Below are 13064 nucleotides of genomic sequence, written 5' to 3' on the forward strand. Positions count from 1 at the left end.
GTCTGATTAAAACAACGGGTATCTTAAATCACTTCCATAAGACTTTCTTCAGTGGCCTTAGAGAGAAAGAACGCTGAGGTTCTTTTTATGGCAACATATTGTGCTTTTGCCATACCATTTCCACTTCATTTTCTAAATATATTTCCTGACTAGAATCCAGGCTTCTGCAGCTCCCTGGGTAAAATGTACCTGTTACAAGAAGACCATGATAAACAAATTGATGACTGGTAAATTGCTTCTAAGCAGAAAGAGTAGAAACCAAAAAGAGCTAGTCTAAGCAAAAACATTTCAAACTGAAGAGGTCAGTCTATATTGCTCTCAGCCGGAGTTCAGGTAATTTCCATTAATCTGTTTTTCCATGTGGTCATAGTCAGAGTTCAAGACCAGAAGGAACTACCAGATCATCTAATCGGACTGGCTCTATATCACAGGCCAGCACCCGCACACAACCCACCAACCTAAATTAAACTAAAATAGTACAGCCCACAGGAGACTAAACTATTAAGTGCCACAGGCCAATGCCTAAGCCAGGGAAATGATTTAAGTGAGATATAGCCAGATAATCCTGGCAAGTGACCCGCACCCACATGCTGCAGCAGAAGGTGAACCGCCCCCCTTTCCTTCCCCCCAAGGTCACTGCCAATCTGACTGGGGGAAAATTCCTTCCGAGCCCCACGTATGGTGATCCGTTACACCAGTTACATGTGAGCCAGAACCAACCAGCCAAGCACCTGAGAGAGAGACTACTCAGTGTCACCTCAGAGCCCTGGTCCTTCCTGTCCAGTGTCTCATCTCCAGCTGTGGGCATCCCTGATGCTTTAGGAAGGACATCATTAAAAAAAATCCCTTCCTGACCCCTGCAGGTAGCCAGCTGAAACCCTGAAGCATGAGATTTGAAGAATGTATGATATAAACTAGAAGTGAGCCCCAAGGCTGCTGAGCTCAGCCCCCCACCACCATAAGCAACCTTGACATATAGTCACACCTGTTATCATGGTAATACCCATTTAAAATAAACTAAGCTACTTTGCTCAATGCAAATTGAGAGTAGAGAACTGAGAATTGATAGATGTGGGTTCACTTTTACTGACTCATATGACCTAATGACACGCCATTTAATCTCTCTTCCTCAATTTCCCATTTAGGAAAAAGCTGTTTGACCTGTTTTTGTAGTACTCTGAGATCCTTGGAGAAAATGCTATATAAATGTAAAGTATCATTAATACAGTCATTTTGTAAGTGATCACGATAGTGCCATTTTACGACCAACTTGCATTGTCTTCACATCCAATAGCTGAGTTTAATATAAGAGCTTATATAGACTAAAATGACTTGTGTACTTGAAAGGTTTTATAATAAAAGAATATATAAATATTGATGGACCAAACCACAGGCTAAAAATTGATCACTCCACAGTGAACGAATAACCTACATTGATCTTGTATAAAAATGATACTGTTTGTAAATAGAAGATATGAATTTCAAATAAACTTTCCTTTTTTGCACCTACCATTCATTCAGCTTTTTCTTGACAACTTATTGTGGATGGGAAAACAACTGAACAAAATGAAATCCATGCTTGTGATGAAACAAGAACAGTAGGATTTAGGGCACTTCAAATCAGAGTAGAGTAGATTTGACCTGTCTCCATTACAGGTGTGGTATGTGTCATTTTCAAATTGGTAATTATATTAGTAAACAAATCCTCCCATACAGCTAATAAGTCCTAAAGTGCCTCCTTAAATAAATGGACTAACACGTACATCTAAATACAAATTAACTTTAACATTGTTATGGTGGGTGACTTAAATTGAGCATAGGTTAAAGGGTTTTAACATGAGTCAGAATGAGCTATAATTGTTTATATACATTCTTACTGCTAGAATGTTAGGCAGCTTTGGGAAACAGTCACTTTGTAACTCTGGTGCTAGAATTGGAGGTGTCTGAGGACCCTGAATGTAACTCAGGCTGATTGGGAAGAGATTCCTGTTAAGAATTGAACTTTATAAAAATGAAGAATAGCAGATTGTGAAGACAGAAAGTAAAGATGGCTATTAGAAGGCAGAAAAAGTCTCTTTGGGCACTTCTTGAGGACACCTTCCTATGACATACTTGCTCTTCCATATCCCCGGGAGCTTGTGTGCAGCCTTACTACCCTCTAATGTATGAAATATGAGCTCTCAAGCATTTTTGCTTTGGTGGGTAGAGAAGTGAAGACAGATCACTACTCACCAACAATGCAGTAGAACAATTTGACTAACCTGTCAAATGTGCATTTGTTCACCTATTCTATAGCATTAGTGGATCACTCATTTGTATGTGAGCAGCCAAGGATTTTTACATGTTTCTAGCTCAGGAATTGTTTTTCAACCTTGGTGTGCTGTTTAGCTCCCACCTGGACCTCTGTTTTCTATCAGTACTTCAGTGACAACAGTATGCTCTTTCACTCCGTTATTGCAAATGATGGGTGATTTCTACTGTTCCATTTCATCAACTGAGTGGAGTCTGTATCTCCTGCACCTGACTGAGTTCTTCATTGTCCGGTGCAAAATGTTACTTAGCAGTCAAAGAAGCCATTTTCAAAAGAAAACGAAACAGCTGTAAACCTCAGCTTCTAAGTACTAACGTGGCAGGAATGTGTCACTTAGGCCCGTTTATGGTAGAGCTTCTCCATTTTCAGAATAAAGATACTAGGGTTTTCTTACAAAAGAGTCCTTAACTAAAGAAGCTTTGGAATAAAGGTTGCCCCACAACTGTTCCCCCTCCTCTTCAGACACTTGTGGACTTTGTTGAGTTTTTTTTATATGCAGGGGAGTAGTGAGGCTACTTTACCTCTACACACAGCATGGGTGAGACTGATAATGGAATTCTGCATCCAGTTCTGGTGTTACTTTTTAAAATGTTATGTTGAAAAATTGAGCTTACCAAAAATAGCCCCACAAATTATTTGAGGGCTAGAGAAAATGCCTTACAGTGAGTGACTTAAACTAAACTGACTGAGCTCTTTATCAAAAAGATTGAGAGGTGATTTGATCAATGTTTAAGTACCTTTTCATGGGGAGAGAATACCAGGTACTAAAGGGCTCTTTAGCAGAGAGAGTCAGAACCAGTGGCTGGAAGCTGATGAAAGATATTCAAATTAGGCACAATTGTACAGTTGTTTGTTTGTTTTGTTTTAACAGGGTGAGTAGCCATTGGAACAAACTACCATTGGGAAGTGGTGGCATCTCAATCTCTTGGTGTCTTCAAATCATTCCATACTGGATGTTATGCTTTAAGCAAACCAAGTTATTTGGCTCAATACAGGGGTAACTGGGTGCAATTTAATGACCTGTGAGATATAGGAGGTCAGACTAGATGATCTTGAACGGGATGAATAGGAACTGTGGGTTCTCTGCACTTCTCGAAAATGGGTCAAACCTTTCCAGCTGGACAAACACTTTTGAACATTTGGCTATGAACATTCTGGGCTTGGTACCACTTCCTATTCTCTGCCAGAGGAACAGGAGGCAAGGCCCTCTCTTTTGGGGGAGTGGGAATGCTGTATTGCGTGTCACATTCTAATGTGGCTCAAGAGATGGATAATCTACCATGGTTTTCTACATACAAAATGTAAGTGTGCTGAAAATGGAATAGACCGGCTAAAAATTAGATGTGATTAAAAGGATTTAAGGAACAGGATTTACTGTTGATAAGGACAATGCCCTGGACTCCTTACACTTGCTATCTAGTTACCCAAATGACTTTAATTTGCTATGAGATCACTAGTATCAATTTACTATTATGCTGTAAATTCACTCACACCAGAAGAAAGTCCCAACTAAAACAAGTTAAATAGTTTTATTGAATTTAGCAAATGAAAAGGGTTTTGCTCTGTAACTTTTCTAAAGACCAATGCAAATTAATTGGACAGAAACATAATACCCACTCAGAGCTACTTCACAGCAGTCTTGCCATTTTCACTCCCCATTTTGCACTTGTAATTCAGCCATAGGTATTTCTATGAGCCTGACTTTATTCCCAGGTTGATGTTTTAAATCTAAAGTTTTTGCTTACATACATTTGTGCTTTCTTTTCTTTTTTTTTTTTTTTTTTTAAGAAAAAATCTTGTCACATGTTTTTCCAAAATAACTCAAATCTTCATTTTAAAAAATGGACTTCAACTTAGTCTGTAAAAGTCATACAATACATTTAATAGTAGTGGGTTGTGTCAAAACAAAATCAAGTAGTCTTAAGGCTGTGATCTAATTATGGAACTAGAATCAACTCAACATTCAAGACACAGGTAGCTCTATCAATGTTAATAAGGTGTGTGCCTGCAGGGAAGGGAGTAAAGACCTCCATATCAGTTTTAAGTGTGGATAGCCTGGCTTGTTTTGCTTCCTAACTTTAAGTATTTGGATCAATTCACCATACATAAATTTCATTTCTTTTAACAGAAAACCTAGTTCTTGGTCCTGTAGACCAAAGGTTCCAAACAAATGTGTTGGCTGTTTTTATTTTAAAACAATGTCATTTAGGTAAAATGGCTGTCCCTCGTAGACTCAACTGCCAAAGGTAGTTTTCCAAATACTTTTCTTAACATGAATAAACTCCATTCTTATCTTTTGAACTGACACATTACAAATAAAAATACTAAATTTGTTTATAGATTAGTTGTACAACTTAAGAACACCACACTTCACTTAGATTCAGCTACATGTTCAGAACAAGTAAGCCTTTTAAAAGGAGTGTATTCAAAGTATAGTTAAATCATAACAGCTGTTCTTACACCCCACTGCCTTATATGGATATTTTGGACATGGATGAATTACTATATGAACAAGCATTATTTACCAATAGATAGTGAAGGCTCTTTTAGAACTTTAACCATTAATTAGATATATTTGTATTCTGACATAACTCAAAGTGGAGCTGGCATAACACTAGGAAGCATTCACTTTTAATATCATTATACTCACAAGAGATTTGAAAACACTGTCAGAATAATCTAAACTACACCTTATTAATGGTGTTATTTCAAACCAAGAGAAATGATGTTCAAACAGTTAATACACCTTACTTTTTAATAAGTATTTCTAGGACCTTCAAGCAGTAAGTGATACAGCATCTGACAGAAAATAGGATGCACTTGTGAATTATACTAAACTGGTTGTTTTAAAATTGAGCACCACTGTGTCCATTTTCACATGAGTATCACAGGGTGGCGGGCCAATGTATGGTGTAAGTAGACTCTAGTGCAGGGATCAGCAACCTTTGGCCCGCGGCCCGCCAAGGTAAGTACCCTGGCAGGCTGGGCCGGTTTGTTTACGTGCCGCGTCCGCAGGTTCGGCTGATCGAAGCTCCCACTGGCCGCGGTTCGCTGCTCCAGGCCAATGGGGGTGGCAGGAAGCGGCGGCCAGTACGTCCCTCGGCCCCCGCCGCTTCCTGCAGCCCCCATTGGCCTGGGACGGCGAACCGCGGCCAGTGGGAGCCGCGATCGGCTGAACCTGCGGACGTGGCAGGTAAACAAACCGGCCCGGCCTGCCAGGGTGCTTACCCTGGCGGGCCACGTGCCAAAGGCTGCCGATCCCTGCTCTAGTGCTTACTGTACGCAAACATGTATGCTTCAAGATTTATTTTTCAGTGTTTGAGCCCATGCATCTGAGGCACTTCAGATCGTGGTAGTTCAGCTGCTAGAAGACCACATTTTGCAGAAAATATTTCACTGATTTAAAGTGAAATTTCACTGCCTCTGCCTGCCTCTCAAAGTAGAGACTACGCCGTGTAGCTTTTAGCATACATCTACACTATGGGTATGTTTACAGTGTAATGAACACCCACAGCTGGCCAATATCGGCTGACTCGGACTTGTGAGACTCTAGCTACGGGACTCTACATTTGCAGTGTAGATGTCTGGGTTGGAGCCCAGGCTCTCGGACCCTCCCCCTTGTGTGGTCCCAGAGCCCAGGCTCCAGACTGAGCCCATACATCTGCACTGCAATTTGATAGCCCCATGAGCCCAAGTCAGCTGACACAGGCCAGATGCAGGTGTTTTATTGCACTGTAGACATACCTTAGGATTGCCCCATAGTGTAGGTGCAGCCTACACTGACAATGGGCTTTTTCTGTCTATGTAGGAACACCCCCTTTCCGGACAATATTAGCTATGTCGACAGAAGCAGTCTTTTGTCAACTAGCTGTGTCTACGCGGCGGGCGACAGTTAAACAAACCAAACCCCAGCTATAGACTGTGCTCAGTTCATGGAAGAATTCTTCAATTGACCTAGTTAACCCCTCCCAGGGAGGTGGATTACCTATACTGATGGGAGAATCCCTGCCATCAGCAGTAATGTAGCATGTCACTATCAACACCACATAGCTAAGCTAGGTCTGGGGACTGTGACCTGGTACCAGCAACGCAGGACCAATCTGGGCCAGAGGCAGTTAAAGAATGAAGTCCAACTCCAGATTGTACTATAAATGCAATTGCTGTTGTTCCTGCCTTGGAAAGGAGGCCAAGATGCTGCAGATGATCGAGGACTGGAGGCGGGAGAAGGCAGCATGCAAAGAGAAGGAGCGGGAGGACAATGCCTGGCGGGAGCATCTGCTGGCTGAGGCCCAGGAGCGTTTTGGCCACAAGGTGGACTACCGCAGTGCCAAATTCCAGGAGCTGGTGCAGGAGATGGAGAAGAAACAGCTCAAGGAGGAGGCAAAGAAGAAAGCGGCTGCTGCTGCCGCTGCCCCAGAACCTGCTCCTGTCTCAGCTGGGGTGGCTGAACCAGCCTAGGGGAGCACATGATCTAGGAGCCTCAGATTGGGTCACTGCTGGAGCCACAGTTGTCACTGAGCTACATTCTGTTCCCAGTGCGTGCTAGATGGGGGCTGAGCAGGGAGCTGGTAGCTCAGGTCTGGAACGCCAATCATGCTTCTCAGAGCAGCAAGTCAACACCACTAGTTACTCTAACTGAGGGGAGGAGGGGGGCGCTGGGTCAACAGGCACTGCACTGCAAGGTCAGCCCCAGTGTGGGAGCTGCCCCCTGGAGTGTGGCGGGGGCACGGGCAGCCTCCCTCCCTGTGTGTACACCCAGCCAGCTCAGCCTGGGTTCTTCAGCTACCCCCCGCCCCAGCTGGACTCAGATCTGTGCACGGGCCACCTAATGGAGTTTGAGTAAGGCAGAGGGAGGTCATTGGAAGGTCCTGCTCGAAAGCCCCCCCCCCCTTCAGATTGGGAATGATACATTGTGGGAGAGCTGGCATTACCCTACAGCGCCCCGGGGCTCCCAAGTGTGAATGCTGCTATCGCAGAGAGGGTGATGACCGCATGGTGACTGTGTTAGCAATGTAACCACTAGGCTCCTTTCTCAGCCACTTCTGCCCCTACCAAGCCGGCAACCTGAGATCCCTGTACTTTGTATGTTGAAATAAAAGGCTCTGACTGGGGGAGGGGGGGGGGGGAAGAGGAGGATGGTGGCAAAAGGATCAGTTCTTAATGGAAGTTCCAAACCTTTTTATATATCAATGTCATGGAGACCTATAGATCATCACAATTTACTCATCCAAGGCATGAGACTCAAACGAACAATGGCAGGACCCATCATGCTTCTCATCCACTGGTACACAAACTCCTAAGAGGAAGTGGTGGAGTGGAAGAAGCCAAGGGACAGGCCCTTCTCAGACCTGCTAGAAAATCCCTTCAAAGGCAGCCTCCTTCTATCAAACTACCAGATAAGGGAGTTGTTATAGGACTGCATGTGGTAAGGATTCATTATACCACTTGTTCCTCCAACCTCACTTTAAACTCGCTTATCATTGACCTTTACCTCAGCCTTCTTTCTGGACACTTTCCTCTATTTTTATGTGCCACCTTCAAACTCCCCAAACAAGATTTCTCCCCAGTTGGTCAGAAAGGCAGTGTGATAGCAGGCCAGGACACCTTGATGAAGTGCTAATATACCAGAGTTGTTCTCCCCTCAATTTGAATACTCCTCCACTGAAGTTCTAAATTATTCTCATTTTAGGCCAAAATTCAGCTCGACATCATCTAATCTCTTTATACTGTTTTATAGTATTCCCACATGTGGTGTAAAATGAACATTGTAACTGCACTGCGATTGTTGAAATATACCGCAATGTATCTTGCATGGGTGCCAAGGTGGTAGTCATAAATTCAGATTTTTCTTTCAAAGTCAGAGCGCAGTACATGGCTTTATAGTTTTAATTAAAATTCACAAGCTTCACGTGTGAAAGGCACTGAGCTTTCCCCCACTCTGAAGGCCTCTCTGCTGCTTTATAGAAGCAGCTGCCCACTCTTCCTCAACCCTCTAACAGGTTGATACTCATCACGAGCAGCAACTGGAGGATTTTGTTTCCCATGAGCACATCTCTCCCCTAGCAATGTTTTTATTCTGTGCAGTGTCTAAACATAAGTTGACAATTACATACTTATGCATGATGGCTTTATAATGTGAGTTCTTGCTGAAAGATATTACAGAAAACCCCCGATAATGAACCAAAATTTCATTTTTTTATTGATAAACTGAAATTACAAAATAGACAGTAAGGAGAGGTTTAGTTAACTGAAGTGTTTGAAGGTGTTTTACATTCAATACATATGTACTGGGGGAAAGTTTCCATAATCAGTATTTTAATCACTTTTAGATTTATCCAATGCCTACATAAAGCAAATGATATTAACAGCTTGATTTGTTATACAAACCTCTAACACAAGTTAACATCTTAATTTAAAAATCTCATTTCTCCCATATTTACCTTTTGCCATATGAGTGTTTCAAAAGTAATTTATCACTTGCTCATCTATATTTTTTCTATTAACAAATCTACTAAATAAACTAGGGGATTTGAGTTGTTATTCATTACATTCCTAACATTCATTTGTTCTAGCAGCTACATCTTTCCCCATGTGCTTTATGAAGGCAAACAGCATTTTAGAAAGGAGTCATTCAACCGTCAAATGACCAGTAATATTTCAAGGAACAACAGTCCCGGTTTTTATTAACGCCCTTATTGTGTGCTGCTTCTAAGTGTTCACTGACAAGAAAGTATTAACCAGATACTACTTAGTGCTTTTGTCTCGTGAACATATATGACAGAATAGATAATGTGGTGGGGTGAATACTTCAGCACGCATAGCATAAGGCCCTATTCAGCTCCGTTAGTGTCTGTGGCTGCTTCCTATTCCAAGAGAATATTTCACCATAAGCACAGGCTGTGTCTTTCTGGGTTGGGGTGTGGAGGGAAAGTGCAGTAACACTCCACCTTGCACGTTGCTTGTATATTGGCAAAGACTACACAGCGCTTGCTGGCCATCAGTTGACATGACTTTTTTTTTTTTAAAAGGCTGCAGTCTGACATGTTCTGGCTTTGGGTGGGTTCCAGAAAAGCCCATTAGGTGATTGTGACAGGGAGCTCATAAGCCCCCACATTAGCAGTCTGATGATTAAGCAATGGGGACAACAGTCTCTCCTACCCACCCTGTAGGGTAAGTGGAGAAGCCAATTCTCCCCCACCATTGAGGACCTACTCCTGACAGAGGGCTGATAGTTTCACGGTAACCGATATCCCCCCCCCTCCATGGTCCCTTGAGAGCACCCAACTTCTCTCCCTACTGACCGGGGGCGGTTAAGCCTGCACAGCTGCCTGCCTTACACTGTGATATCCCTAGCAAGCCAGTCTGTCTAAAGGCCCATGGCTCTGCTATACTTTCTCTCCAAAGGCTATGAACAGCATACTGCCAACTGTTACCAGTTACTGCACAGTCTTTCTAAGCAAGCACATTTATTCTTAAGGTAAAAGCATTACAGTAAAACATGAAAACCCAAGTTCCTATACAGGTGCTAAAAGCTTAGCAGAGGTCACCCATCAGTCTTATTGGGCCCTAGTAGGCCAAAGTCTTTCCAACCCTCCTGCAAAGGTTGGAGCCCTTGGACAGATGGTCCTATCTAGTTGCTGGAACAGAAAGAAGTCCTCAAGTCAGTTTAAACTCGGGCTTTTTATTTCAAAAGCACTTTCTTTGGCTGCTGGTTTCTGGGAAGACCCAGTTTGAACCAAACCTTGTGACGGATGGTACCTCTCTGGAGGTGTTTACAACCTGAGTGATTCACCTTAATCACCTCCTACTGTTTTTAATTCCTAGCGGAACTGTGCAACCCTCCTCCCTTGGAGTTACATACAATTCCTGGCCCAGCAAGTGTTACATAGACCACTCATACACTTCGGACAAAACGGTCCCCACAGATATTGCATGCAGTTGTAATATCTGTCACAAAGGCTATACAAAATTTCCTGCAGACCTACACCACAGGACTAGAGGGCACAGAAAGGGCCTACATAGGGTATTTTGTGGTACAAGAGAGCATTCATTTTGCTAGTTCTCTTCCAGGTCTATAATTCCTTGACAAAACTGGAGAGGAGTTGGATTTTTCTGCCCTTTTGTAGCAGCCTCCCCTGGATAGGCTGCAGTAATGGCGCTACAGCTCCATACTTCAGAAAGTTGTATTGATCAGATCACATATGTTCTATTTGATTGAGTCCCAAGATTACTACAGCTAGTCTTATTATTTTCCTTTTAAAATTACATTTAAAACAAAAACTTAAATTTCATCCCATGCAAGATTTCTAACCCTCACCCAGTTAGTAGTAATACTACCTACATATATCCAACTAGACTTCACCATTTCGTTACCAAAAACCATAACACCTAACATATGAAAGCCTTCAATATTCCCACTTCAAAGTAAAAGTTTAAATGCACAAGTCAACTGAGCCACAAGTACAGGGCTGATAAAATTCCTGACAGAGAAACAGTGAGAAAAACGTTTTCACTGCTGAAGTAAGTTTCTTCTGTGGCAGTGCTTTTTAATCATGAGGGTCTAACTTCACATTTTTAAAAAATGGAGTTGGGAGCACTAAGTAGCTCCTGATTCAGTTATTTTAAATAAACACTTAGCAATTTTATAGTGATTTGTTCAACGTACGACACAGACATTATGTTGTTAAGCTAAAACATGAGACAAACCTGATAGGTGCAGGGAAGAGAGGGGGAAAAACCTATGGAAGAACACACCTCTTTGCCCTACAAGAGGGCAAAAGAGACAAAGGAGGAAGATCAGAGCAGTGAGGGGATGGAAGGGGATTAACTGAGGATCAGAGAAATATATTGAACAGCACTGATACAATATTCGCAATTTTTAAAAAATAGCTAAAATGTAAAATTTTATTGCAGTATAAAATAGACTTAAAAGTCTCTATTGTAGTTTTCAGATTGTTCAGTGCGGTCTCAACAGATTGGGTAACAAGCCATTTTTAATAATGGAAATAATCAGTGGAGCTAAAGTAAATCACACCAGTAAGTATTACTGCTAATGCATTATCTCCAAAGAAAATGAGATTAAAATACATCCCCCCCCAAAGTAAGCACAATTGTGATGTTGCCATCTGTCAATGTACATGCCCAACACCTAGAATGTATTAAGAAATGATCGAAGACCTGCAAACCCTTTATATTTAGATCTTTAAAAAAACCTAAGTCCCATTAGTACTGGGATCCTCAAACTGGGGGTTGTGACTCCTCAGGGGATCGTGAGGTTATTACATGGGGGGGGGGTCACCAGCTGTCAGCCTCCACCCGTAATACTACTTCTCCTCCAGCATTTATAATAGTGTTAAACATAAAAAATGTGTCTTTAATTTATAAGGAGGGTCACACCCAGGCATGCTGTGTGAAAGGGGTCAGCAATGCAAAAGTTTGAGAACCACTGCATTATTAGGAATATACTCTGACCACTGGACCATTTGTCACATTTAAGCACATTTTAATTATTTAAGCTCATCCAGAACTTAACTGACGTGTCTAATACTTGATTTTCTTACCTATTTATTATGAAATGTGTATTTTTGCTATTCCTATTGAACAGATTACATCTAGTTAAAGCAAATTTAGACTCTCCTTGGCTTATTTTAGTAGCTGATTTAGAAAAACAATAAAAGGACTAAAGTGAAAGCTATTAAGTTTCTGCCAGCAGTTTTTTTAAAACAAATTGAATGTTTTGAAATTAAATAGCATGAACATTTACAAATCCAAGGAAAAAAGCTGCCTTCATAATGTATTTATTATATTGCAGTAGAAGTGGCAAATGCACCGGAAAACCATTTGTAATCAATTTGTTTTCTTTCAAGAACTGATTCAGTATCATGAAGCCTTTTACTAAGCATAAACAATTTTGCATCCGAGTGTACAGGTAATATAGTTTAACAGCATGATTTAGAAACATTTTAGTATAGTGATTTTAGAGCAGCTCCATAATTGACTGAATGCATTGACTTATGCAAATTTGTAATGTTTTACTTGATCATTCAGTACATAACAGTTTAAGGGTGGTATAAAAGTATGAATAATTCTAGTGCTTTCAATGTCAGATTTCTTTAAATGACAGTTCCACAAAACTAGAAGTTAATTTCAAGCAGCAAAACCTCTGTGTGAAAAATAAGCTAGCTATTCCTGAATATTTGCATCAGGTATACTAGTTTCATTCAGCTTCTCTATTCAGAGACAGACATTACATACAATAAAATGTTTTCCTTCATGATGGCTGCAAGGAAAAAAAAAAAGTCTTTATTTGGAACACTGCTACAGAATCCACTCCTGCAAATCTTTACTCAAATGAGTACTCTCATTAGCTTCAGTGGGCTACTTGTGTGAGTAAATGTTTGCAAATCTAGCCCCACAGTGACAGTTAACCCAACAGTAAGAACTGACTGCAGATTACATAGAATCAATATTCAGTACAGAGATCAGGAGTTTATTATAAAGTGTATAGCTATTAAATAATTAAAAATAAAGCACTACTAGTTTTGTAATCCTTCTCTAGTTCTGAACTGATTAACAACTCTTCCACAGTATATGAACAATATAAACTCTAAAATGGCAGAGCCAGATAAGTGCTATGGAAAAACAAGGCTTATTTCTAGCATATATCAGTGTGGAATGATTTCAGTTCATTACTAAAAATTGGAATTTTTCATCTCCTATTGTAGTGTATCATTACCAGTGCAAGTAATAGATT

Source organism: Emys orbicularis, chromosome 1 (assembly GCF_028017835.1).
Source record: "Emys orbicularis isolate rEmyOrb1 chromosome 1, rEmyOrb1.hap1, whole genome shotgun sequence".
NCBI classification, from domain to species: domain Eukaryota; kingdom Metazoa; phylum Chordata; order Testudines; family Emydidae; genus Emys; species Emys orbicularis.